Genomic DNA, 24,579 nt, shown 5'->3' with positions numbered 1-24,579 from the left:
CTGTATCCTCATCCCATTTCACCCTCTCTAAGCTCTGGCTGACCCTGGCTACCTGGACAGCACCAGGGATCCAACCCTCAGAGGTGGGACCATTTGGTTAGCTCAAGGGTCCCCCAAATTCCCTTTAAGTCTCCACTTTTGTCCTTGCAAAGGTCCCTTTGCAAAATCCAGACTTGGGCAGTGTATTAGTTAGCTAGGGCTGCATAACAAAGTATCACCATCTGTTGGGCTTAAACCATGGAAAGGCGTTGTCTCACGGTTCTGGAGAAGTCTGAGATCAAGGTGTCGGCAAAGCTAGACTCCCTCTGAAGGTGCTAGGGAAGGGTCCATTCCAGGCATCTTTCCTGGCTTCTGGCAGTCTGGTGGCTTGTGGCAGCAGAACTGAAGTCTTCACGTGGCATCCTCCAAGTGTGTGTATCTATGTCTCAAATTCCCCTTTTCATAAGGATACCAGTCAAATCACATTAGGGCCCTTCCCTACTGCAGGATGCCCTCATTCTACTAAATACATCAGCAAAGACTCTGTTTCCAAATGAGGCCACCTTCTGATATACTGAGGGGGGTTAGGAATGCAACATACGAATGCGGGGTGCGGGGCTGGGGGCACAATTCAGCCCATAACAGGCGATTTCCTGCCTCCCGGTGCTCTCTTGGGAGGTAACAGTCCCTACTTGGGTAAGCACACTGGGTTCCAGAGTCCCTAGAGGGAGGTAACCCCAGTCTTTTCTGAGACTGAGAACTTTGCCTTTCTGAAAACCAGTGCCACTTTGTATGGGGTGGAGAGGAGGCGCTGGCAACGGCGTGTCGGAAGGATGCATGTGCAGTTTGCAGGCAGAATTCAGCAGTAGGCTGCGGCCAGCAAATTCAGGCAAGTGCAGGGTTCCTTGACCTTGACACTGTTGATATTTGAGGCTGGGTATTTCTTTGTTGTGGGGGTCGGTGGGGGGTTAGGTTTCCATGCATTGGAGGATGTTGAGCAGTGTTCGTGGCCTCTGCCCATTAGATGCAATTAACACCCCTCCCATGTGTCATGACAACCAAAAATGTCTCCGGATGTGGCCAGATGTCCCCCAGGGAGCCAGGATTGCCCCAGCGAGAATCAGTGGGCTACTGCGATAGAGAACTGGCCTCCAGGGCGGGCAGAGCATGGAGGGCTGCACCTCCCCCCACAGGGCAGGTGCCTCCAGGTGACCTGAGCTACAGGTTTTGCAATTCTTCCTTTCCTGGCCCCACACTTACGTGGGCATTTCCTTCTTCCTCATTCCTCCCTCTTTCCGGAGCACTGTTTTGCTGGGTGTCCTGCTGGTGGTTGCTGTTGGCAGGGGTGTCCCGTTTTTCTTCCATCGGCAGATCTCCAGCCAGCTTGCTGACACGTGAGCTGTCTTTCACCAAGGCTGATGCAGGCTTGGCAAAGTCCTCAGTGCACTGGCTTCAGCGTCTTGAAGTCCTTTTAAGCAGCAGGTGACTTCCTGTTTCTTTCTCTCTTCTTCTTTGGGACAGGGCTGAGATCTGCTGGCTACGGGGACCTTCCTGGAGAACCAGGATCAAGCCCCCAGAGCCTTATCTCAGGCATCAAATTCAAGGGGCAACTGGGAGGTTGGCAGAAGGAAGGAAAGATCCAGAACTGAGCCATGGACAGTGTGTAAATGAGTGGCTACATCCACATGACAGTGGCAGGGTTGAGAATGTTGTAGCATGACCGCAAAGCTGAAAATACTTACCCTGTGGCTCTTTATGGCCAACGTTTGCCCATCCCTGCGCTAGCTTTTCCAGCAGCAAGGAAGACCCGGGGAAGTGACTTACAGTAGCTGGCAGAGAAATAAGCCCCCTACACATCTGACCTTGAAGAACGAGGGTTCCCATAGGCACGAATTTCCTGAACACCACTTTACAATCACAGAAGACTTTGCACAAATAATGAGAGCCATGGGTAACATTACTGTACTAAGCACGTACAGTACCCCAAACCACCAAGTTCTTTAAGTGGATTTCCTCATTAGCACTCACGCCCACACTGTAAGGCAGACATTAGTGCCTCTGCTTTCTACAGATGAGGAAACTGAGGCCCAGAGGAGTTAAGTTCTGGCCCACAGGCACACAGTCAGAATTGGAACTCAAGCCTGAGCCTTTGGTGACTGATCCATCGCCACATCACACCATTTGATTTCTTTTAATAATATAAACTAATTGTTTTTAGTTGTACCAAAGGCAATATTTTATATCTTAAAAGAAAATTAAGTTACAGACAAATGGAGAGCAAAAGTTTCACATACCCAAGACACTTTGTTGTTTGATGCACTTTATATCACTATTTGGGACAATTTTTAAGGCCACCAAAAAAGATAATGATAGCTCTGTACAATAGTATTTAAAATAACAGAGTAGAGGGAGGGTATAGCTCAATGGTAGAGCACATGCTTAGCATGCATGAGGTCCTGGGTTCAATCCCCAGTACCTCCATTAAAAACATAAATAAATAAACTGAATTACCCCCCCCAACAAAATTAAAATAACAAGAAGATGAAAACACTTTTATTTTGCATTTCTGCAAACTATTCTACAGACAGCAAATACGTGCTCAGCTGTTTATTCCTTTGCTTCAAAATAAGCTACCAGTAATTCTAAACCAGGCAAAAATGTGTTGTTCCCAGATGAAATATAATTGGTCATACTTGTAAAAATGTTTTGCAGTGAGTCCTTGGCTTCTATGAAAACCCAAAAATAGCAAAGGAAAGACTAGAGTTTATTTTCAAATTCTATGACTAGTTTCCAATAATCTCTTATCAGTAGACTTCCAGGCAAAATACCAGATACTAAGGATCAGATTTAATTCTTGAGGATAAGTATGAAACTTGTGGATTGCTTTCTGTGGCTAGCATAAACCGATGAAAAACCAAATGTAGAATGCCACACAAGGCAGGCAGGAGCAATAACTTAATGTTTTGTTTTATTATATGAAAAGTCAATGCTAATACTCTAGAGAAATTAACACCTACCTAGGGAATTTTTTTTTAACTTAAGTATAGTCAGTTACAATGTGTCAATTTCTGGTGTACAGCATCATGTCCCAGTCATACAGATACATCCACATATTCATTTTCATATTCTTTTTCATTAAAGATTATGACAAGATACCCTGTGCTATACAGAAGAAATTCAGTTTTTTATCTATTTTTGTATCTAGTAGTTAATATTTGCACATCTTAAACTCTCAAATATATCCCTTCCCACCCTCTTTCACCCGGTAACCATAAGATGGTTTCTTATGTCTGTAAATCTGTTTCTGTTTTGTAGATGAGTTCATTTAGTGTCTTCTTTTTTCTTTTTTTAGATTCCACATATGAGTGATAGCATATGGTATTTTTCTCTCTCTTTCTGGCTTACTTCACTTAGAATGATGATCTCCAGGTCCATCCATGTTGCTGCAAATGGCATTATTTTATTCCTTTTTATGGCTGAGTAGTATTCCATTGTATAAATATACCACAAGTTCTTTTTCCAGTCATCTGTCGATGGACATTTAGGTTGTTTCCATGCCTTGGCTATTGTACATATTGCTGCTATGAACATTAGGGTGCTGGTGTCTTTTCAAATTTGAGTTCCCTCCAGACATATGCCCAGGCATAGGATTGCTGGATCATATGGTATGTCTACCTTTAGTTTTCTGAGGAATCTCCATACTGTTTTCCATAATGGTTGCACCAAACTACATTCCCACCAACAGTGTAGGAGGGTTCTACTTAGGGCATTTTAACATTGTAGCAAACCAAAAGATCAAACTTCAAAATGACCAGACCTGTAACTTGGAACTGAAATATTCTGCTGCATTTTGGCATCACACCCTAACTTAGAGTGTAGAACGATCTAAGGAATCTCAGCACCACCTTGGCACGATAGAATAGCTCCTCTTACCTCTCCAGTGGTGGGGAGACCCCTTTTCTCCCTGAAGCTTTTCATATTAGATTTACAAAAGTGCAAAAAAAGCAGAGAGAGCCCCCTCGTACTGTTTGCCTAGCTTCCCCTCCTGGTAACATCTTATATGACCACAATACATTTGTCACAACTTAGAAACCAACATTGGTTCAATACTATTAACCAAACTCCAGATTTTATTCCAATTTCACCTGTGTTTTTTTTTTTCCATCAGTGTTCTTCTGTTACAGGATCCAATTCAGATACTACATTATCTTTAATTATCCTGTCTCCCCAGTCCCTCTGGTTTGTGAGGGTTTCTCAAAACTCTTCTTACTGTCCATGATCATGACAGTCTTGAAAGAAGTATTAGCCAGGCGTCTTGTGCAATGTCCCTTAATCTGGGTTTATCTGTTTTTCTATAATTAGAAAGGGGTTATGGGTTTGGTGAACCTTCTTGTCCCATCATATCAGGGGTAGGGGGTTAGTGCTATCAATATGACATCCCTGAGGATGTTAGCCTTTATCACCTGGTTAAGGTAAGGTCTGCCAGGTTACTAATTTTCCCCTTTCCTACTCGTCTTGGGAAGTGAGTCACTCAATCCAGCCTACTCTCAGGGTGGTAGGAATTAAGTTCCACCTCCTGGAGACACCATTTGACTTTCGGGACAGCCCTCTGAGATCAAGCAAGATTTGACTTTCTGTAAAAGAAATGATGTGGGTAGCACTCACCATGGTGCCTGGTACACGTGGGCAGTGGTAGCATCTGTCATCATCATCATCATCATCATCATCATCATCATCATCATCATTTCTTGCTATTGAGGCAAAGCCAGCATCTAAGTCACAGACCCCAACCCTGGGCTTTGACCACATCCCCCACACCTGTCTAAGAAAGCATGTGAGGCCAGAATGACTGGGTCTCACTCCCAGTGGCTAAGAGCAGGCACTGCCCAGGTGTAACTCATCACAAGCCTACTACCATTGAAAGTATTCAAAGCCAGATGTCACTGCCTGTCCCCTTAAAGAAACAGCCCCACAGTAACTTAAACAGAACAGGGAATGAGTCATGCTCCAGGTAATTGTGGAAGGTGGGTCTCCAGGGTAAAGCTGAGATGCTTTCCCTGAGACCAGCCCCACTGATGGAGCACCATTCCAGACAGTCTTGCTCCTGGCCTTGACCTCTGAGGCCCCTCCAAGGTCTGACCTTGCCTACCCCTCCACCCTTCTCTCCCACTACTCAGCCACCAGGCTCCATGACCCAGCCACCCCGAAGTCTCGTGGTTGTCCATGCACATCACTGTGCCTTGCTCATTCAGGACTGTTCCTGGAACTGCCTCCGCCAGCTAATTCTTACTCACCCTTTAAGACAAAGCACAGGGCCACCTCCCCCAGGAAGCCTGCATTTTGACTATATATGTAAGGTGACTATATATGTAAGTTCTGAGTGTCTCTAAGGCCAGTTGCTGTCAGTCAAGGGCCATTTTGCACCCCAAGGAAATTTGGCAATGTCTGGAGACACTTTTGGTTGTCAGGTTGGAGGCAGGTGCTATTGGCATCTAATGGGTAGACACCAGGAATGCTGTTCAACATCTTCCGATGCACAGGAGACCCGGAGACAGAGAATTATCCAGCCCCAACCGTCCATAGTGCCAAGATTGAGAAACACTGCTGTGGATGTGAGTTCCTTTGTCTCCTTAGCCTTTGGCAGAGTCCCTAGTCCACAGTAAGGACTCAGTAAATGCAGAATGATTGCATGGATAAAAGACAAGACATACCTCTCCTTTGTTAACAGGCCCCTTGGAAAAAAAATGGTTTCTACCTTTAGGGGAGAACTATGTCAACCTGAAGAGTTCTCTAACCAAGGTGGCTATAAAAATAAGGATCATGTCACTCCTCCTGCTTAAAATCTTCAATGGCTCCCCATTGCCTTGAGAATAAAGTCCAAAAGTCACAACAATTCAGAGAGTGAACATTTACAGATCCACTGAGACCTCAAAAGTACCTATGTCAGGGCTTCTGACCTCAGCTGGGGTGGGGTGTCTGATGAAGTATGTCCTTGCACTTCCGGAACCTCCAGTTCTCGGGACATGCTCCCTCTCCTCATCATGAAGACTGGACTTAAGCTGAAGGCAGGTCACCTAGGGACTCTGCCACCCCAGTTTCTGAACTGAGAGCTCTCAACCATAGATTGTGTGCGTTTTGAAGTGAGTTTCATTTGGGGCGCTTTTGGCCTGGTTGACCAACCAGCTTGGACCTAAGGTGAAAGGCTCCTCTCCTGGTTCCTGCCCACTCCCTCCACCTATGGGGAGCCTGGATCAGACAAGAAGCCTCAGGACTGGGATGTCTGATGGCACCTGTGTGGGAGTGTCTGGCGTATGTTTCAGACTCTGAACACCTGTTTGGGGGTATCTGAAAGCATCTGTGTTGGAAGTATGTGGTATGTGTTTTGGAGGTATCTGAGAGTTTCCATGTGGGATCTCTGCTACCTATCTGGGTGTCTGAAAGCCTGTTTAGGGGTATCTGATGGCTCCTGGATGAAGGCATCGGGTACTTTGGGGATATTTAGCATGTTTTTCAGATTCTGAATAGTCTGGGGTATTTAACAGACCTACGTGGGGTGTCTGACCTATATTCGAGTACCTGAAACATGTTTTGAGTACCTGAAGGCATCTGCCTGGGGGTCTGGTATGTGTTTGGAGCATCTGGGGATGCCTATGTTGGGATGTCTATGATTCACTTTTCCCAGACTTGTACTCTGCACTCCTGTAACATACGCTGCCACTTCTTCGCAAGTGACAGACCTGTTCTCTCCATTTCTAGTACCTTCCCCTTTCAAACTTCTTGCTCCCGGATTCATCCCTTTTAGAAGCCTTCAGGCTCCCCGCTACTTGCCCGCCACCGCCTCCAGGCACCCCTAGTTCCCCAGGTCGCCCCTAGCCCCGCCAATCCTCCTTGGGTCCCCTCTAGGCGCCCCCCAGTCCCGCTGACACGCCCCTCAAGGATGGCCCTCAGCCTCCTCGCAAGCACCCTCCCACTTCAGTCTCCACGCCCCGCCTAAGGCCAAGCGAACAGCCCCAGGTTCGGCCTGAACCAGTCCTTGGTTCCCGGGACCCACGGATCCTCGAGGCCCCGCCCCCTTCCGGGCCTTCACTCTCGGATCCGCCCTCGGGGGCGGGGCGCGCGTGCGCAAATCGCCGGCGCGGCTTCCCGCTTCCGGCTCGCGCTGAGGGCGGCTGTGGATCCCGGGAGCCCGGGCAGCCCCGGCGGCGGAGGCACTAGCGGAGCTGCGGGCGGCGAGCATCCTGCGGGGTACCGAGGTGAGGGCGGCGGGGCGGGCCCGAGGAGGACGGGGCTCGGGAGAAGGCCTCAGGCCCGGGAAGGTGCCGTCGGGCCCCAGGGGCGGCCTGGGGCGCGGGACCCCCGGGCGGCCTCGGCCTTGGACCCAGCCCCCGGCCGTCTCCCCCAAGCTGGCGGGCGGGACCTGCAGGGTAGGCTACCCCTTCGGTGCATGTGGGCTCCGTTTAGCTGATGCAGAGTGCAGACGATGCCCGCCGGCCCCGTCCCAGCCCCAGCCCTTGGGTGGTGCAACCTCCTTCGTTCAGAGGGAAAAGGGCACCGGTTCCAGGTTCTGGAGCGTCCGGGGCAGGACCGGGGATGCGGTGATAACCATAACAATACCCAGCACCGGGGTACTTGAAGCCTTGGAGTGGCACTCACTCCACGGGGCAGACGTCCTCTCTGTCAGTTGAGCGTCAGAGCAACAAAGCCAGACGAAGTGTGTGCGCTTTGGGTCTTCCTTACTCCTCGCTCCGGTTTCTTGTGGAAGAATTTAGATGGTGCGCTGCAGCTCTCATTGGGGGCAGGACTGAGAGACCGTTGGTTCTTGCACGGTTTGTTGTAGCTGTCTTACCCTTGTCTGTTCTACCTGGTGCTCTGTTGTGATGGAAGCAGTAGAAGAGAGCGCTGGCCCGGGGGGGGTAAAAAGTATTCTAAAGTTTTACCTCGAAAATGAAGAACGCTTTTCCCCCCTTTGCCTCGTTCGGGGAGAGGGGAACTCCAGCCAGGAGCGTTGAAGGGCCGGTCTCTTGTTGACTAGAGAGAGTTCAGGACAGGTGAACAGCCTTATGGCCAAGGGCGATCTGGGGATGATTTTACAGGTATCCGGGTGAATGATTAATTCCGGAGCCGTATGGAGAAGTGTCAAGGCGCGGGCTTCAGTGTCGTATCAAACCTGGGTTCTGGTCCCAGCTTTCACCCCTAAGCCCCTGCCTCGCCACCTTTAAAACGGGAATAAGGTCTGGTTCGGGGTTTGATGAAATCAGATTGTGAGGTGCATAGTGGAGTGCCTGGCACATGGTGAATGCTTCCTCCGGAAATGTTATATATTATATGCGTATGCGTATATCTGCCCCCTCCCCCGCCTGTATTTTTAAGTTGATGTTCCAAGTAATAAGGACTCTGGAAAATCTTGAGTATCTCGGTTGTTGTTTGGCCTGAGTCAGAGTTTACACCTTATCAATAGTTTGCTATCTACGGGTTAAGCCCTGTTGAGGGGGGAAAAAAGTTGTTCTAAAGTGAGTAAGAGCCTATAGCCGGTCAGCATAGCAAGTTTAATTCTTGTAAATATAACTTGTTTGGTTTTGTATAGCTTATTTCACTTTTTTTTAATTGAAGTACAGTTACAATGTGTCAAGTTCTAGTGTACAGAATCATGTCCCAGTCATGCATATATATACATATATTCGCTTGTTTCAGTTTTAAACTGCATACATGAGAGAAAGGGAGAAATGATTCTTTGATTGTTTTCTTTCGCTTTTTTTCCTTAAGTTGACTCGAGGATGCCCCCACTTTGAAAGTTGTAGCGGCGCGTACATTGTTTCTGGCAGAAACTGTGGTGTGATTTTCCTTCTTGTCACACAGTAGTGATTTCAGCAGGGCCAGTTGCCCTTGTCACCAGCCTCTGGGACTAAGGCTGTGGCCACCAGCTGTGCCTCCCTGGGTGTTTACGTTCCACGTTTTTAGCATATTTTTGATCCTTGGGTCAAGGTCTCCTTCATTCTTCGTCTCTTATCCTGGGTCCTGTGTCCATTTCCTTCAAATACCGCTGATGACTTTTGAAACATTTTCATCTCGGGCTCTCTGAAGTCATTTAAAGCCCGGAGACCTTTGTCACATCCAGCCAATCATCGTTTCTTTGTTACTTGTTAGTTAAACTTTACTTTCCCCCTGAAAGTGGCGAAGAGCTGCTGTGTTTTGAAAACTTCTCCAGGTGCAAAGCAATTCCAGTCAGCTCCTGGAGCTGCCTGTAGGAGTTTGTTGGAGGAGGAATGCGGCCAACCCGTAGGGGGAGAGGGGTGGGGGGGGGTGCCAGCGACACTGATTAAAATAATGTTCTCTGGGAGGTCTCAGTGAGAGGACCCCTGCAGCCTGGCTCATTTTCCGTAGTTAAAACTGCCTGGATGTAAACTAAATTCTCCCTGCTTGCTTCTCTGCTTTTGTTCTTAGAGTCATAGTTTTCAGGGAGGAGAGAGTTGCAGGAGGTTATGTCCAAAGTAGCAAATGCAAGCTGACTTACCATCATGTCTTGAAATAAATACTCTAAAGGTTTAGCTAAGAGTATATACATTTAACACATTGTGGGCGGTTACATTTTAAACGCATGTAACTTTTTTTTTAAAAAATGTAACAGCTTTAGTAAGGTATAATTCATGTACCATAAAATCCACCCGTTTAAAGAGTTCCTTTATGAGGGTTTTAGTACATTCACAGGCTTAGGCAACTGTGACGACTATCTAAGGCCAGAGCATTTTATCAGCTGGTCATCCCTATGCATGGGTTTCTGGAGGCAAGAAAGGCAAAAGAGGGAGGTAATCTAAGCAGGTGCCCCCTCCAATGCAGTGTGGGACAGAGGGAGGGAAGGACCATGTCAAATTACTTGGCGGGAATCCAGCGTGATCCTGCCCACAAGGACAGTTACGCACTGTTTATGGATAACTCTAATTTGCTGAGGTTAATTTTCAGAAGGAAATTGAATTGAGAAAGAAGACTAAATTGGGAAGTCACCCACAGAAGGGTTAGCATACTCACTAGTTCCCTCACAAGCGTGGAATGGGTACCAGACACAATGGAGAGCATCCCTGAGTATCAAAGTGCTAAAGGAGCAGCCTTGGGGAGCTCCCAGTGCCAGGATGTGGGGATTGATGGTGAGTCCTTGTGACCCTTGGCAGTGTCCACGTGGGGGCTCCTAATCAAGGACTTGATTGAAAGATGGGAAGATGACCAAGTGGAGACCCTCAGACACAGCAGGTGGGACTGTGGACTGGGGCCACCACTTTAGAAGACAGTCTGGTGATTCCTCAAAAAGTTGGATGCAGATTTCCCATAGGATCCAGCGATTCCACAACTAGGTATGCGCCAAAGGGAAATGAAAGCTGAGGTCTGCACAGAAACTGGCACAAAAATGTTCCTAGGTGCATTGTTCGCAGTAGCCAGAAAAGTGGAAACAATCCAAATGTCCATCAGCCAATGAATGGGCAAAGAAAATGTGGGCCATCCACACTGTGGAATATTATTCAGCCATAAAAAGGAGCAAGGCACTGACACATACCACAACAGGGGTGAGCCTTGAAAACATGATGCCGAGTGAAAGAAGCCAGTCCCAAAACACCACAGAGTGTATGGTTCCATTTATGTGAAATGTCTAGAACAGGCAAATCCATAGAGACAAAAAGTTGGTTAATGGTTGCCTTGGGTGGAGGGAGGGGGAAGTGGAGAGTGGCAGCTAAGTGGTGCAGATTTTCTTTTGGGGTGATGCAAAACGTCCTGAAATTGTTTGTGGCGATGGAGGTACCACTCTGAATAGACTAAAAGCCATCGGATTGTACACTTGGGTGAATCACATAGGATGTGAATTTCATCTCAAGAAAGCTGTTAAGGGCTGGGGTGGGGGTGGCAGAGAGAGGCTGCATGAGAGTGGAAATGGCGTGGGGATGGGACAGAATTGTTAGAGGTGGTTTGAGACTAGGTAGCTGGAAGGCTGAGGGGTAAAGATAAGAGAACCCTAAAGAAAAGGGGAACCACTCAGCAAGACATGACAGGAGGCTGGATTACTGACCCTTAACAGAGTCTCTTTCTCCTGAAGTTGATTATTGACTCGGGTCCCTGCCATGCGGGAGATGGTTGCAAATACTCTGTTCCATCCATTGTGGCAGACGTTGAGGCAGAGATGTGGGGCTGGAATGTCACCACAGATGTATCTCAAGGATGGGCGGGAGAGCCCTCCATCTCCTGTAGGAGTGGTTGCGCTGAGCGTCTGCAGCAACTGGCAGAGAGGGAACAGCATGTACGAAGGCTCAGAGTCAGGAAGCAATGTGCTGTTGATCAGGTAGAGCTGAAATGGACATTTTATAGGCTGGGGTGTTACCATAGAGGACTCTATGGCCATTTGCATCCGTAGGTGGAGGATGGCTTGGAAGAGGCGGCAGCTGGAGACAGGGAGGCTGGCTGGGGGATGATTTGGGCCCAAACAAGGACAGCTTGGAAAGAGGATAGACTTCAGAGTCTAGTCAAAGGTAGATGTGTCTGGACTTAGTTGATAGTGTGGTGGGGGAGTGTGACGCAGGTGACGTAGGTGACTGTGCAGATGATCGGCCCTGAAGTCATCAGCTGGTAGAACTCTCCCTTACCTGGGCACCTGCAGCAAGCCAGTGGCAACACTCATCAGCATGACTAGTTTGGATCCCTCTGGAAATTCATCTTGCATTGGAGAGATGGAAAGCTGTGTTCCCTGCCCTCAGATCAAGGGTCTCTTCCTCCCACCTTCACCCGACCCCGAGATCTTTTGGGGCTCAGAAACAATGAAAGGGACCTGGAGGTTGTAGCTCTTTGGGATGGAGTGAGAGCAGGGCAGAAGGACAGCAGTTTATTGAGAAAGCAGTCATCACCAACCCTGGCTTGTGGTAGAGGAAGGAAGGAAGGAGAGATGCAGAGAACCCAGCAGCTAAGTGATGCAAAACCCATCAGCAATGAAATCTGACAGTAGAACGGCCATCTGGTTGATGCGCTTATGTAGTCACAAGTGGGAGCCTGGGGAGTTTGACTGCCATCAGCCCAGTGGCTTCCACTTCCGGGGCTTTTCTGGCCATTCCCAGCAGCATCAGCCCCCACCCCACCCCCTCCGTGTGTTAAGTACGGAGAGTTGTAGCTTCAGAGACTGGAGGGACATCTGTGTCTCTCCTCTGTTCTGTGATCTGTAGCTGGCCTCTCCCACCACACTGATCTTGTGAAAACATCACCCAAAGAGGCCCACACCCTAACCCCCCAGAACTTCAAATATGTGCCCTTCCCATGACAACAAGGGACTTCTTTGGGTGTGATGAAGTTAAGGCTCTGGCGCTGGGGAGGTGATGGTGGATTCTCCAGGTGGACCCCGTGTCATCGTGAGGGTCCCTATGTGAGGGAGGCAGGAGGGTCTGGGTTAGAGAAGGAGACGTGATGATGGAAGCAGAGGTCAGAGAGAGGTTAGAAGATGCTGGCTTTGAAGACGGAGGAAGGGGCCACTAGCCAAGGAGTGCAGGCAGCTGCTAGAAACTGAAAAGAGCCAGGAAACATTCTCCCCAAGAGTCTCCAGAAGAATCATAGCCCTGCCGACCCATTTTAGACTTCAGAACCAAAAGAGAAGAAACGTGTGTTGTTCCCAGCCACCGTTTGTGCGAATTTGTTACAGAAACGATAGGACACTTGTCCACCCATTTTTTTAAAAATTAGACTTATTTATTTATTTTTAATTAGGTTTATTAATTTTATTTTCTTAAAGGAGGTACTGGAGATTGAACCCAGGACCTCGTGCATACTAAGCACACACTTTACCACTGAGCTCTACCCTCCCTCTTTGTCCATTCAGTTTTTGTCTCGTTTGCTTGGAAGCTCAGCCTTCCCATTTGAGTTGGGAGTGCCCCCCAACACGCACACACACACCGGCCCCACCTCACCGCCCTTTCCAGCCCTTCCTTCAACCACGGACTCTTCTAACACTCCAGGCTTTTCTCAGGATTCCAGCTGCCTCAAGCAGGCCCTTATCACCCACCTTCGCTGACCTGCCCCGCGGGCCCTTCTCCACACACACCCGGGAGCACCAGGAACCGAAGGGTGGTGGCAGGGAGCGCAGGTCTGCTTTTGTGGTGTTGGAGATGATACTTAAATACTCAAATCCTCAGTTCCCTGTCTGTCAAATTAGAAACATAATAACACTCCTTATTTCATAGGGTTGGAGTGTTTTTCTTTCTAATTGAAGTATAGTTGATTTACAGTGTTGTGTTAGTTTCTGGTGTACAGCATAGCGAGTCAGTTATACATATGTATGTATCATTGCAGGTTACTACAAGCTATTGAATATAGTTCCTTGGGCTCTACACTATGATCTTGTTCATATAGGGTTGTTGTTGCTTGTGGCATGGGCAGCAGTGTTTGGGTGTGTTCATTCATTCATTCATTCGTTCAGCAGATTATTCCTCGGCACCTGCTGTGAACCAGGTTGCAGCAGTAAACACAACTTTGCTCTTTTTAAAAAATTTATTTTAAAAAATAACTTCTTTCACAATGAAAATATATATATAAACAAGTATAATTTTTTTTTAAATGAAGGGCAACCACAGTGGTCTGCTTAGAAATTTGAGGAGCAATTGTAAGTCACATCCGGCAAGTCAGTACTTTTAAATTTGTCACTTGCCCCAACCGATTTATTAGCAGGAAGCTCAAACCTGCCTTGTGGTGTTTCCCCATCTTCTAGAATGTTCCAGAAGCTCCAATCAAAGGGGAGGGCCCCCGGTTTCCCCACTGGCTGGGGAGAGCTCTGCCACTCAGAGGGTCGGCCACTCTGCCCCTGATTTTTTAAGTTGAGATGTTATAATTTCCTATGCCATAGCGTTCACCCTTTTAAAGTGACTCTGTGGTTTTCAATATATTCAGAGTTGTGCAGCCATCACCACTGTCTAATTGTAGAACATTCTCATCACCCCAAAAGGAAATTTCATTCCCAATAGCAGTCACTCCCTGTTTCCCCATCCCCAAGCCTTCGGCGACCACAAATCCACTTCCTGTCTCTATGTATTTGCCTATTGTGGACATTTCCTATAAATGAATTCCTACAAGGCATGGCCTTTTGCATCTGGCTTCTTTTATTTAGCATAGTATTTTCAAGGTTCAGCCATGTCGTAGCCCGAATCTAGCTATCTTTAATGTGTAATGACATAAGCCTTAAAGGAACGGTGACGTGGGCCATGCCTGACGTGTGTGCAGGCTGCCCCTGGGACAGCATCCCATTTCACTCAGTTGACCTGACAGAGTGTCATCTCCTGGGTGTTGATTAGTTTCCTGTCCTGTCTGCAGAGAGGGGGTCGGTCCTCGCTTGAGGGGCCCCTCAGCCGCTGCCTCTGCATCTGGGTCCTTGCCATGCTGGCCCATAAGTACCTAGTGAGCTGAGCAACTGGTCTACTGTCCAAATACACAGAAGCAGTTAAGGTGAAACCTGAAGGCTTCCTCGATGGTAAAGCTAAACACTATCCCTGGAGATTATAAAAACCAAAGTTGCTTTCCGTTGGTCTGGAAGGTTCACTTCATAGATGAGCCTGAAGACAGGGGCTTCTGGGATTCTATTGTGTGTTTGGTTTTGACTGTGACCATTTTACACAGTGACCCCGTAAGCATGCATAAACATACACACACACACACACACTCTCTCTCTCTCTCTGGATTCCAAAGTTTTACTCTGTTCTTTGTGTCTTTTACATTGAAGTATAGTTGATTTACAATATTGTGTTAGTTTCAGGTGTACAGCAAAGTAATTCGGTTCTACGTATCTATATGTATGTATGTCTTTTAAAAGTTCTTTTCCATTATAATTTATTACAAGATATTGAATATAGTTCCTTGTGCAACTCTGATGTTATTTATTCTATTTTATTATAAACTGTTTTCCCAACTCACAAATGGGCCATGGTCACAGGGTCAGAACCTCGGGACCCCAGTGCACCAGACAACAGGGAAATCTTTAGAAAAGAGTGAAACACTCGGCAGCACAGTTAATAGCTTTGACTTTTGAGGAACTACATTAGCTTCCTAAGGCCACTGTAACAAATTCCTACAAACCGGATGGCTTAAACTAACAGACATGCATTCTCTCGTGGTTCTGGAGGCCAGAAGTCTGAAATCGAGGTGTCTGCAGGGCCACCCCCCCTTGGAAGGCTCTCGGGAGGACCTTCCTTGACTGTCGTCCGGCTTCTAGAAGGCGGCCCTAGGCTTGCCTTGGCCTTGGCTGTATGCCTCCTTTCCCTGCAGCAATATTCACTTGGTCTTTTCTTCTGTAGGTCTCTCTGTCTCTGTCTCTGTGTGTCTCTGAGTCCAAATCTCCCCCTTCTTTCCCTTATAAAGACACCGTCACTTGGGCCGAGGGCCCACCCTAAATCCAGGATGATCTCATCTTGAGATCCCTCAGTTGATTACATAGGCAGAGACCCTGTTTCCAAATAAGGCCACGTTCTGAGTTGCTGGGTGGATGTGAATTGGGTGGGGGGACCCTATTCACCCCATCTCAGGACCGTTCTCGTTCCAGTGGCTTGCAAAGGAAAGCAAGTTTACAGTAGTTATTAGTACTCAATTCTTACATTCTTTAGAACGCGTAGTAATTTTCAGATATTTTAAAGTTAAGATAAGTGTTGAACTTCTGGCTCACTCTTGGGAACCCAGTAAGTGAGGAGAGGAAATCTTAAGAACTAGTTTGTTTCTTAAAAATCTTCTAAATCTGAATCCTCTGTGACTATAGTTTACTACAAAGTATAAACAAACAGGTACCTAATATATTCCGATGGACCCAATGCTTGGCTGTTTGCCTGTACTCTATATAATCTATTCTTTCTTCATGCATTCAGATACCACCCTCATCAAATGCAAGTCTTGTCACTTTCAAGAGGAAAGCAGTGTTCCCTCTGCCTAGTCCTGCACCTCGCTTACATGAGTACACCGAAGTGTTTTCTTCCTGACCTTGAGACATGAGGTATATTAAAATATATTCATGCTCACACCATTGCAGTACTAAGAAGGAATACTGATGAAGGTCTTTGCAAGGTCCTGGAATTTTCCTAAAATAGAAGCTGGTTGCTGACTTACATGCATAGTTATAGCTGGCATTCTTAGGATCGTGGGGATCTTGGGAGGCTCCAAGACCCACCTCCTACCTGCTTGCTCCCAGCATGGGCTGTTTCAGGGCTCTGGAATTCAGTAATGACTCCACGCAGTTAATCCACTTCACTGCTCACCTTATTCTGTTCCCCTGTATGTGTCAGGGATTAAAAATGGGAGCTTCCCATGCCCCATGAGACCTGCTGCATGCATTTTGCTTGTTGGGGCTGGGCCCTCCTTTTCAAAACAAACCAATTAGATACGGTAGACCAGGGAATGGCAGACTTTTCCTGTAAGGAGCCGGATAGTAAACGTTATAGACTTCCCAGGCCTCGCAGCCTCGGTCACAGCTACTCACAAAGCAGCCCCAGACAACAGGGAAGCCCATGGCGGGGCTGTGTTCCAATAAAACTTTATTGACAAAAACCGGGTGGCCAGCCAAGGGCCAGAGTTTGCCAACCCCTACAATAGACTCCTGGTTTTCACTGTTCTCTTCCTAGGGCGGTGACTCCGATCTTGTAAATTTGGTGATAGACACAGGTCTGGGGCAGGAATTCCTCGCCTGATGAGAGCTTGCACTGGGAACTCCCTGCCAAGGGTCTTTCCAAGCCCCACTCACCCCTGCCAGCACTTCCATTGTCTTTTTACAGAAATGCAGTGCCCTCGAATAATTTCCCCACCCTCTGCAAGCAAACAGGTTGTTTTTTTTTTTCCTGGCATGTTTCTTTCGTGCGTTTTTCTTTCCTGCCTTCTGCCTTTAACAGAATGCATTTTTATCTGCTGAAAGAGAAACCCATTGGCCTCTGTCAAGTGTTTGATTTCCTCTGCCCTCCTTACAGCCACCTCCGCTAACATTTGCTCTTTATTTCCCGCATTCAAAGTTTCTTTAAAATAATAACAACAACAACAACAATAATAGTAATGCCCATTGGGGTTTTCTGGAAGATTTCAGATGTGTAGTGGCTACACCTGAATTAATCTTTTCAAAATCACTTGTTTTCATTGAAATGTTTTGTAGTCGCGTCATTTTGATTTCTGTGCAGTCATTAGAATTAACACAGTTGTTTAAAACAGGCCCGTGGAGAAGGTGGGGAAGGCGGGCTGCCCTTCCTGGTGAGGCCTGGGGCGGGGCGGGGGGTAGAATTGTTTCGCTGGGGCCCCTGCAGTCCGCATCTGGCCTCGAGCCCAGAGCAGGGAGAGGTACTTATTCATAAGGCATGTGCTCGCTCATTGGTTTGTTTTGGAAAGGAGGGCCTAGCCCCAGCAACTACCCCTGGATGCTGCTGCAGGTGCCTCTTCCTGACCCCAGGATGGGGTGTGACATGGGGCAGAGGGAGCGGGTAAGCTCTGGGACAAGCCTGGACAGTGCAGGGCGTCTCTTCTCACGTTCTTTCCCAGCCGTGTTAATATCGCAGCGTCGAGGTCACACCTCAGGCCTCCTGGCCAGGTTTGCCTGTTTGCAATCTCACGTCGAAAGGCCGCCTCCCCTGGTGACCAATGACATCCTTCAGGGGTGACTCTTACTAGTTCACTCTTGGCAAAAAGTTCCGGGAACACCCCCACCTGGCCCCCATGCAGCAGTTAAACTTGTTCATTAGAATGACTCAAAACACCAAACAGAGTGGTTTTGTTCCATTACCCATCTTTGTCGAAGGCTTAGGGGATCTGAAGAGTTAGTGCTTAAGGGTGGGGGAGGGACCTTGCAGGCCACTTGTAGAGCCCCCCTGGGGTTCCCTGTGTGTTGTAATCAATCTCTTGATGAAGCTCTTGGGGTCCCGTCCGCAGGACAGCTGTCAGGGGCAAAAGCAAAAAGAGGTTCTTAAGCGCTGTCTGTGTCTGTCTTCTGACACGGGGGTGTCAGGTTCGTGGCAGAAAGTCTGAATCCGCGATTGTCAAAGGGCAGCTGCTCGGAAGGTCGAGTCTCCCACAGCACTAGTTGTGCCTTCCCTTAGAAAACATTTTAACCATTTTGAAGTGTACATTGATGATACTGTGTATCCATCCCCGCCATCCATCTCCTGGGCTTTCTCCCCAGACAAATCTGTCCCCATGAAACACTCACTCCCCCTCCCCTGGCGCCTGCCATTCTACTTTCTACCTCCAAGAATCTGACTACACTAGGTCCCTTATATATGTAAAGTCGGGCAGTATTTGGCCTTTTGTGACTGGCTTATGTCACAGAGCATGGTGTCCTCAAGGTTCCTCCAGGTTGTAGCATGTGAATTTCCTCCCTTTTTAAGGCTGGGTGACATTCCATTTTACTGCCCTATGACATTTTGTTTATCCATTCAGCTGTCAATGGACACTTGGGTTGCTTCCACCCTTTGGCTGTTGGGAATCACGCTGCTGTGAACACAGGTGTGCAAATACCTGTCTGAGTCCCTGCATTCAATTCTTTGGGGTACACAGAAGTGGAGTTGCTGGGTCCTGTGGAGCTCCACGTTTGACTTTTTGAGGAACTGCCAAACTTCTCCACAGCAGCTGTACCATTTTACACCCCCCCAGCCATTTATGAGGATTCCAGTTTCTCCACATCCTCACCAACACTTGTTATTCTCCACTTTTAAAATGTGTACCATCCCCGTCGATGTGAAGAGGCATCTCATTGTGGTTTTGATTTGCATTTTCCTAAAATAGTGAAGTTGAGCATCTTGTCATGTGCTTATTAGCCATTTCTCTGTCTTCCTTGGAGACATGTCTACTCAAGTCCTTTGCCCATTTTTGAATGGGACTGTTGGTTTTTCAATCGTTGAGTCATAACTCCTCTACACTAGTTGTGTCTGACGCTGTGGGGTGGCAAGAACTTAAAAGCAAGCCTCAGCTACCCGTGACCTTTGACGTCTCCAGGCATCCCACCAGAAAGCTGGGGACTGATAATTGTGACCCCCCAGCCTGGGAAGGAAGCGGAAGAATTGGCCCGGTGCAGCCTCCCAGCCAGAGACCAGCCAACCTGCAGTCACCCCCTGTCACCCAGAATCACCCCGGAGAGTGGGCTATGACAGAGCAGCTGCAGTCAGGAGCCTTGAAACTGGCGTGAATCATTAGGGAGAAATAGTGTCACATCAGCCTGACTTCCTCTCCTGGCAGATGGCTGTCGAGTCCAGCAGACCAGGAAAACGAGGTGGAACGTGGGGAGGTGGCAGGTGTCTGAATCGGATCCTGGACAGCATTCTTGGGGGCAGGATGAGAAGCACACCCAGATGGTAGGATAATCCTGAGCCAATCACCCTGTGGCCGTGTGTATAACTAGTGGAGGAAAGTTCCCAAAGGGCGCCACTTCATGGGTGCACAAGTGTCAACGCAGCGGGAGCCTGCCCTCAGCTGCCAGCCTCTGCTCTGTCCTGACTGGTCATTTGCCACGGTATTTAGAAAGAGAAAGACGTGGAAAGTTTGCTAAGCAAAAGCTGGAGGGGTGGCCTTCATCTCTGTGTCAGCACATCAGGGTCCCAAAATCTCAGCGACTGAAACAGTTGGCTAAACCAGCCAGGTGGACTTCGGAGAGAGGAAGGCTGAAGTTCCCAAGCCGGGGTCTGAACCAGCCCTTCCTGGCCCGGGCGCCACGGACGTTTGGGGCCAGGTGATTGTCTGCGGTGGTAGGATGCCAGGCCACATCCTTGGTGGTGACCCGCTTGATGTCAGGAGCACCCCTCCCCCAGTGGTCATGATCAGAAATGTTCCCAGAGCTGCTGTATGTCCCCTGGGGGACAGAATCACTGCCACATAAGAACCACTGGTCTAATAAGCAACTGCTTAGGATGGGGACATAGGACCAGATAACAGCCTGTGAGAAAACAGCTTAGCGATTTCAGTTAATAATAACAGGTTAACCCAGCGGTTGTGATCTGAGCTGCTCCTTTCCCACCCCCACCCCCACCCCCACAAACAGAAGGCTTTTCGGGTCCTGCTTGCAACAAAGCAGGGATTCTGTGGGTAGCTGGTTGCGAGTCTTGTCCCATTCAGTCCCCAGGCAACTCTGCAGAGCTGTCTCCCCAGCCCTGGAATCTCATACACTCCTTGGCTTCAGGCACCGTCCTCTGCCCAAATTTCCATCCTTCGTCTAGTCCCCTCTCCTGAGCGCCACACTCCCGGGTAGCTGCTGCCTCCATCGCCTCAGGTCCTGAGTCCTGAGTCCTGACTCCCACCCGCAGTCAGTTGCAGTCAGCCTCGCCACCTCTCCCCTCTCCTGGCCGCAAGCCTGCCCCTCCCTCTGCCTTCCCCTGTCAGGCCCTGGCACCCTGCACCCTCGGCCCCTTCCAGCCTGCTCCCCGGTCGCATCCACTGCTCCCAGAGGCAAAGCTGATTTTGTAGCCTCCTGCATAAACCTTTCTGTGGTTTCCGTTTCCGGGATAAAGTGTTATCCCCAAGGCCCACGTCGGAACCTTCACACACAAAGGCGGCCCTCCACCCACTTCATTTATCCTCTGCCCACCCAGACCAGGTGCCTCCCGACCTCCCTGCCTCCCGACCTCCCTCCCTTCAGCAAACACGTTTTGAGCATCCACCCTGCGCCAGGCCCCGTGCCAACAACTGACGACACAGAGCTCCCCGCCGCATGGTCTCCTCTCTAAGTAAAGGTGCAGATGCAGTTCACGCCTCGCTGCTTGTGGGTTCCGGGTTCATGTTTCCACCCACGAGTGAAAATTGATCTGTCACCCCCAGGTCAGCGCTCACAGCGTCTTCTCGGCCATTCCATGGCTCGCACAGAGCAGCAGGACATTTGAGTTCTCAGCCAGGGTTGGGCCAGGCACACTCTGCCTTCTTGTCTTAGCTTGTTCTGTAAACAGGCATCCTTTTTGCAGTGTATCCAGTGCTGCGTTTTTCGCATTCTCATGCTTTCTGTTCCCGGTTCCAAGTGCTGCCTCATGTCCTCCGCGTGTCAGACCGCTCTGTTGAGTGAGGCGAGAGTTACAGAGCTGTTGGCCACAAGTTTAATGTTAATGCATTGACAGTATTTATTAACTAAGGCACCTTTCAGCAGAAACACACATCACACAAGGTTGTGTATTAATGCTTCGACGAAGATAATGGCCTGAGGCTCTTGGAGCCTAACTCCAGATTTGCCCTAGAAGTCAGCGTTCACCGCAGCCTTGTGGACGTCACCACTGCCAAGCGGGTGGGGAGACCTCCCAGACTGGGCCTCCTGCCCCCTCCCCATCACTCCTGCGTTGCAGGTGTGTCTTCTCTCCAACCACATTTGTCCCCTGCGCCCCCGACACACCTGCAGCCCCTTCAGTGCAGCGCGGGGAGCCCCAGCCACTGTAAAGGGAACTCCTCATCCCTAGCCTGTCTTGGGAGCATGTCCTTACCCTTAATTGGAGGCCTGCCACCCTCCCGTGCCTGCTGCAGGGCAGGCATCCTGTCTCCCTGTCTGACTGATCCTCCTTCTCCTCCAGACCCCCTCTCTCTTGGGATTCATCATCCCAAGGAGTCACCCCAGTTTGTAACCACATCGCACGCAGTGCCTGCCCCTGGGGCATTCTGCCACATGCTCTGGGCCAGCCAGCTCGAGGACAGATAGGGTGTGAGTGAGTCACAGGAGAAATCCGGATAGAGTCCGCCCAGGCAACCCTTGCCTTTTCAGTCTTTATTTTCTGAACTCCACGCGCTGCACAGTTGGTGGCTGCCCACAGGAGGGCTGAGCCCAGGCTGAGGCCCCACCTCCAAGATGGTCAACTCATCAGAAAAGAGCCACAATTATTTTTAAAAGTCATATGCCTTAAATACTTTATTTAGCTTAAAGCAGATAAATGTACTTGGAGTGGCCAGTCTTTTGGTACCACCAGCCCCTCCTTTAATGGAAATGCTTCGTCTTTCTTGCTTTAAACTGACCCGTGATACAGACTCTGCTCTCTAATTTCCATTTAGTCAAAATTTCAAGAAACCTCAAGCTGTCCAAATGCTGCATCCTTTGAAATAATTTTGGATTTATGAAGAATTAAAGATTGCCTAGAGAGTTCCCATATACCCTGCACCCAGCTCCCTGCTAATGTTAACTTATTTTTTTAACTATAAAAGTCAACCACCATTGCGGACAATTTAGAAAATAGAAAAATGGAGGGAAACACCCATAGTCCCTTGCAGCTACACACAGTCATTTTGTTGGATGACCTCCCAGGGTTTTCTTTCTTTACACCCGTTTCCCCACGAGGTTGGACCTGTTACTACAGTCCTTTAAGAGGCAGTTTGGTGATGTCCATCTAACATAGTAAAGCATTTCCAACTTTGCCTCCGCAATTCTGTCCCTTCACGACTCTGTGGAGACTATGTGATCGGAACGCATTCCCCGACAGCTGGGAAGTGATTGCAACAAGACTTGCAAGACCACAGCAGCATGAAAAAATGTGAAACGCTGGTATATTCGCTGTGCTGACGACCGTCACCACACACAGCCAGGCAAATACAGAGGGGGGCACAGAGACATTGTAAATGACAGGAAGGTTACTGGTTGATTTTGATTTTAATTTTTCCTTCGAAAAAATTTTTACGTTCACTCTCATACTGCGAAGTGAGGGATCAAATTCAGGTTAACAGTGACATAGGTGACATTTTTTTCATGCATCCTTATCAGTGCTTCAAGAGGGCTGTTTCTTATCAGCCAGGAATCTTTGTAGGTGAAGAGTTTGTACCAGATTTGTTCTTCAGGACCATAACATGTGACTGGCTGGGTTTATGCCCAAGAATGTTTTGCTTTGTTCTTTTTTTTTTTTTTTCCTTTCCCCCTACGATGACTCGCCTATAGCAGTTTGCCTTAGTTAGTTCTTATCTTTATTGAAGAAGAATAATTTGGAGAAATGCCATCTAGCATTAGACTGATTTAGAGATATGCCTTATTTATCAGTGGAATAATTAAACCAGTGCCCCTCCCCCCAAAAAGCCTTTGAAGTTAATTTTTATTAAGAATGACAAGAATTTACTCCTAGTCAGTGTACCAGCTACTTAATCGACAGCTAGTGATTTGGGCACTAAAATCTAGCTCTCTGTCTGATGGTCCCACCTCAACTTCGTTTTCCCCTTTATACAAAATCTGAGTAATATTTTTCTACACATCACGTTGCTGAAATGCCGCCACACTGCTTGGGGGAAGCATCGGGATGGACTGGCTGCTTCTGCCGGGATAAAGGTCTCACATTAGTGTTTCCAGTGAGCAGCATGTGCGTTTTATGCCGTGAAACTTTCCTGACTCTTAGACATCCCCAAAGGCAAAGCCGCTTCCAGTGGTTGTCGTGGAGACTGTGGCTTCTCACCACGCTCCGAGTTTTTCCTCCGTGTGATCAGAACGTTTTGATCATGGGTCACCTCGCAGTGTTGAAGGATTCTGAAGAGCCTCCTGAATCTCTCAGAACTCTGGAGCTGGAGGAGCCTGGGGGAGATTGAGTCCTGATCTTGGGGATTAGAGATGAGTGTGCCAGTGGCCCTTCCCTCATTCATCCCCTGACGACTAGAGGTGGCATGACCTGTAACCCCGACTCCAGACAAGTCACGGGGTTCCGTCTGGCCTGCTGGCAGACACAGGACCTTAAAACCTGCCAGGAAAGCCTACCCCCTGGGGCCAAGGGCAGGCATGTCCACCCAGCTCCCAAGGGTGGGGAAGGCTGTGGGTACCATAGAGAGGAGGGGGCTGTCCTCATGAATAGGCCAGGGTAGCAGTCACAGCACAGAGACCCAAGGGGAAGAGTGGGCTTGGGCAAGGCGGGGGGTGGGGTCAGCTTCCAGGGCACACAGGACGGGGTGGGTCCTGTCGGTGCAGGAGCTGGGTCAGTAGGCAGCCTATCTGGGATGAAGAAGGGCATAAAGTTCTGGGGGCGGGGAGTATCTTAAGACACAAGCCATGAGGGTTGGGAGACCCTCACCGTCATTTTCTGACCACATCCTTCCCCACCTTCAAGCAGAGCCCAGTCTGTTACATGGAGTTGTTTTTTGTTTTGTCTTTTTTTCTGTAAACAGAAAGGTGGCAAGTTACTATTTTTTAACTTTTTAACGGAGGTACTGGGGATTGAACCGAGGACCTCATACATGCTAAGCACACGCTCTACCACTGAGCTGTACCTACCCCTGGCAAATTGTCTTAAAGGTAAATCGCCAAGAACGGGCTGGCCCTCGGCCCCTGCAGGCCTCGCCTCCGAGTATTTGGCCTCGTCCTTCCTGGCAGGGCCGCGGTCTATCTGTGTCCCCATGTTGCAAGCTCAGAGAAGGACAGTGAAACCAGCACCCAGAATGGGTGACACCTGACCCTTGCCCTCAAGGAGGTGAGGGTTCCACGAGGGCAGAGGCGGTGCGATGGAAGCTGAGTGCACCGGGGTCAGGGAAGTGCACAGGGAGACCTCGGCCTCGAGGGTGGGGATCAGGGCGGGACGACCCAGAGGGACTCTGCCTGGCCCCAAAGCTGGAGAGGCACCCAGGGGCTCCGAGTCTCCCCAGTGCTGCATGACTTGGGATACAGGCTGCAAATGGTGGCGAGAGGTGAGGCGGAGAGGGGCCCATGCCTCAGAG

General features: G+C 48.9%; 1 protein-coding gene across 3 annotated transcripts in view; it reads left to right on the top strand.

The window, feature by feature from the left end:
* Positions 1 to 24,579, top strand: part of ARHGEF18 (Rho/Rac guanine nucleotide exchange factor 18) — a 79,608-nt gene that overhangs the window by 23,040 nt on the left and 31,989 nt on the right. The window lies entirely within an intron of this gene.

The sequence above is a fragment of the Camelus bactrianus genome, chromosome 22 (assembly GCF_048773025.1).
Source record: "Camelus bactrianus isolate YW-2024 breed Bactrian camel chromosome 22, ASM4877302v1, whole genome shotgun sequence".
NCBI classification, from domain to species: domain Eukaryota; kingdom Metazoa; phylum Chordata; class Mammalia; order Artiodactyla; family Camelidae; genus Camelus; species Camelus bactrianus.
The sequence above is the reverse complement of the archived record's forward strand: the minus strand, read 5'-3'. Positions and strand labels throughout refer to the sequence as shown.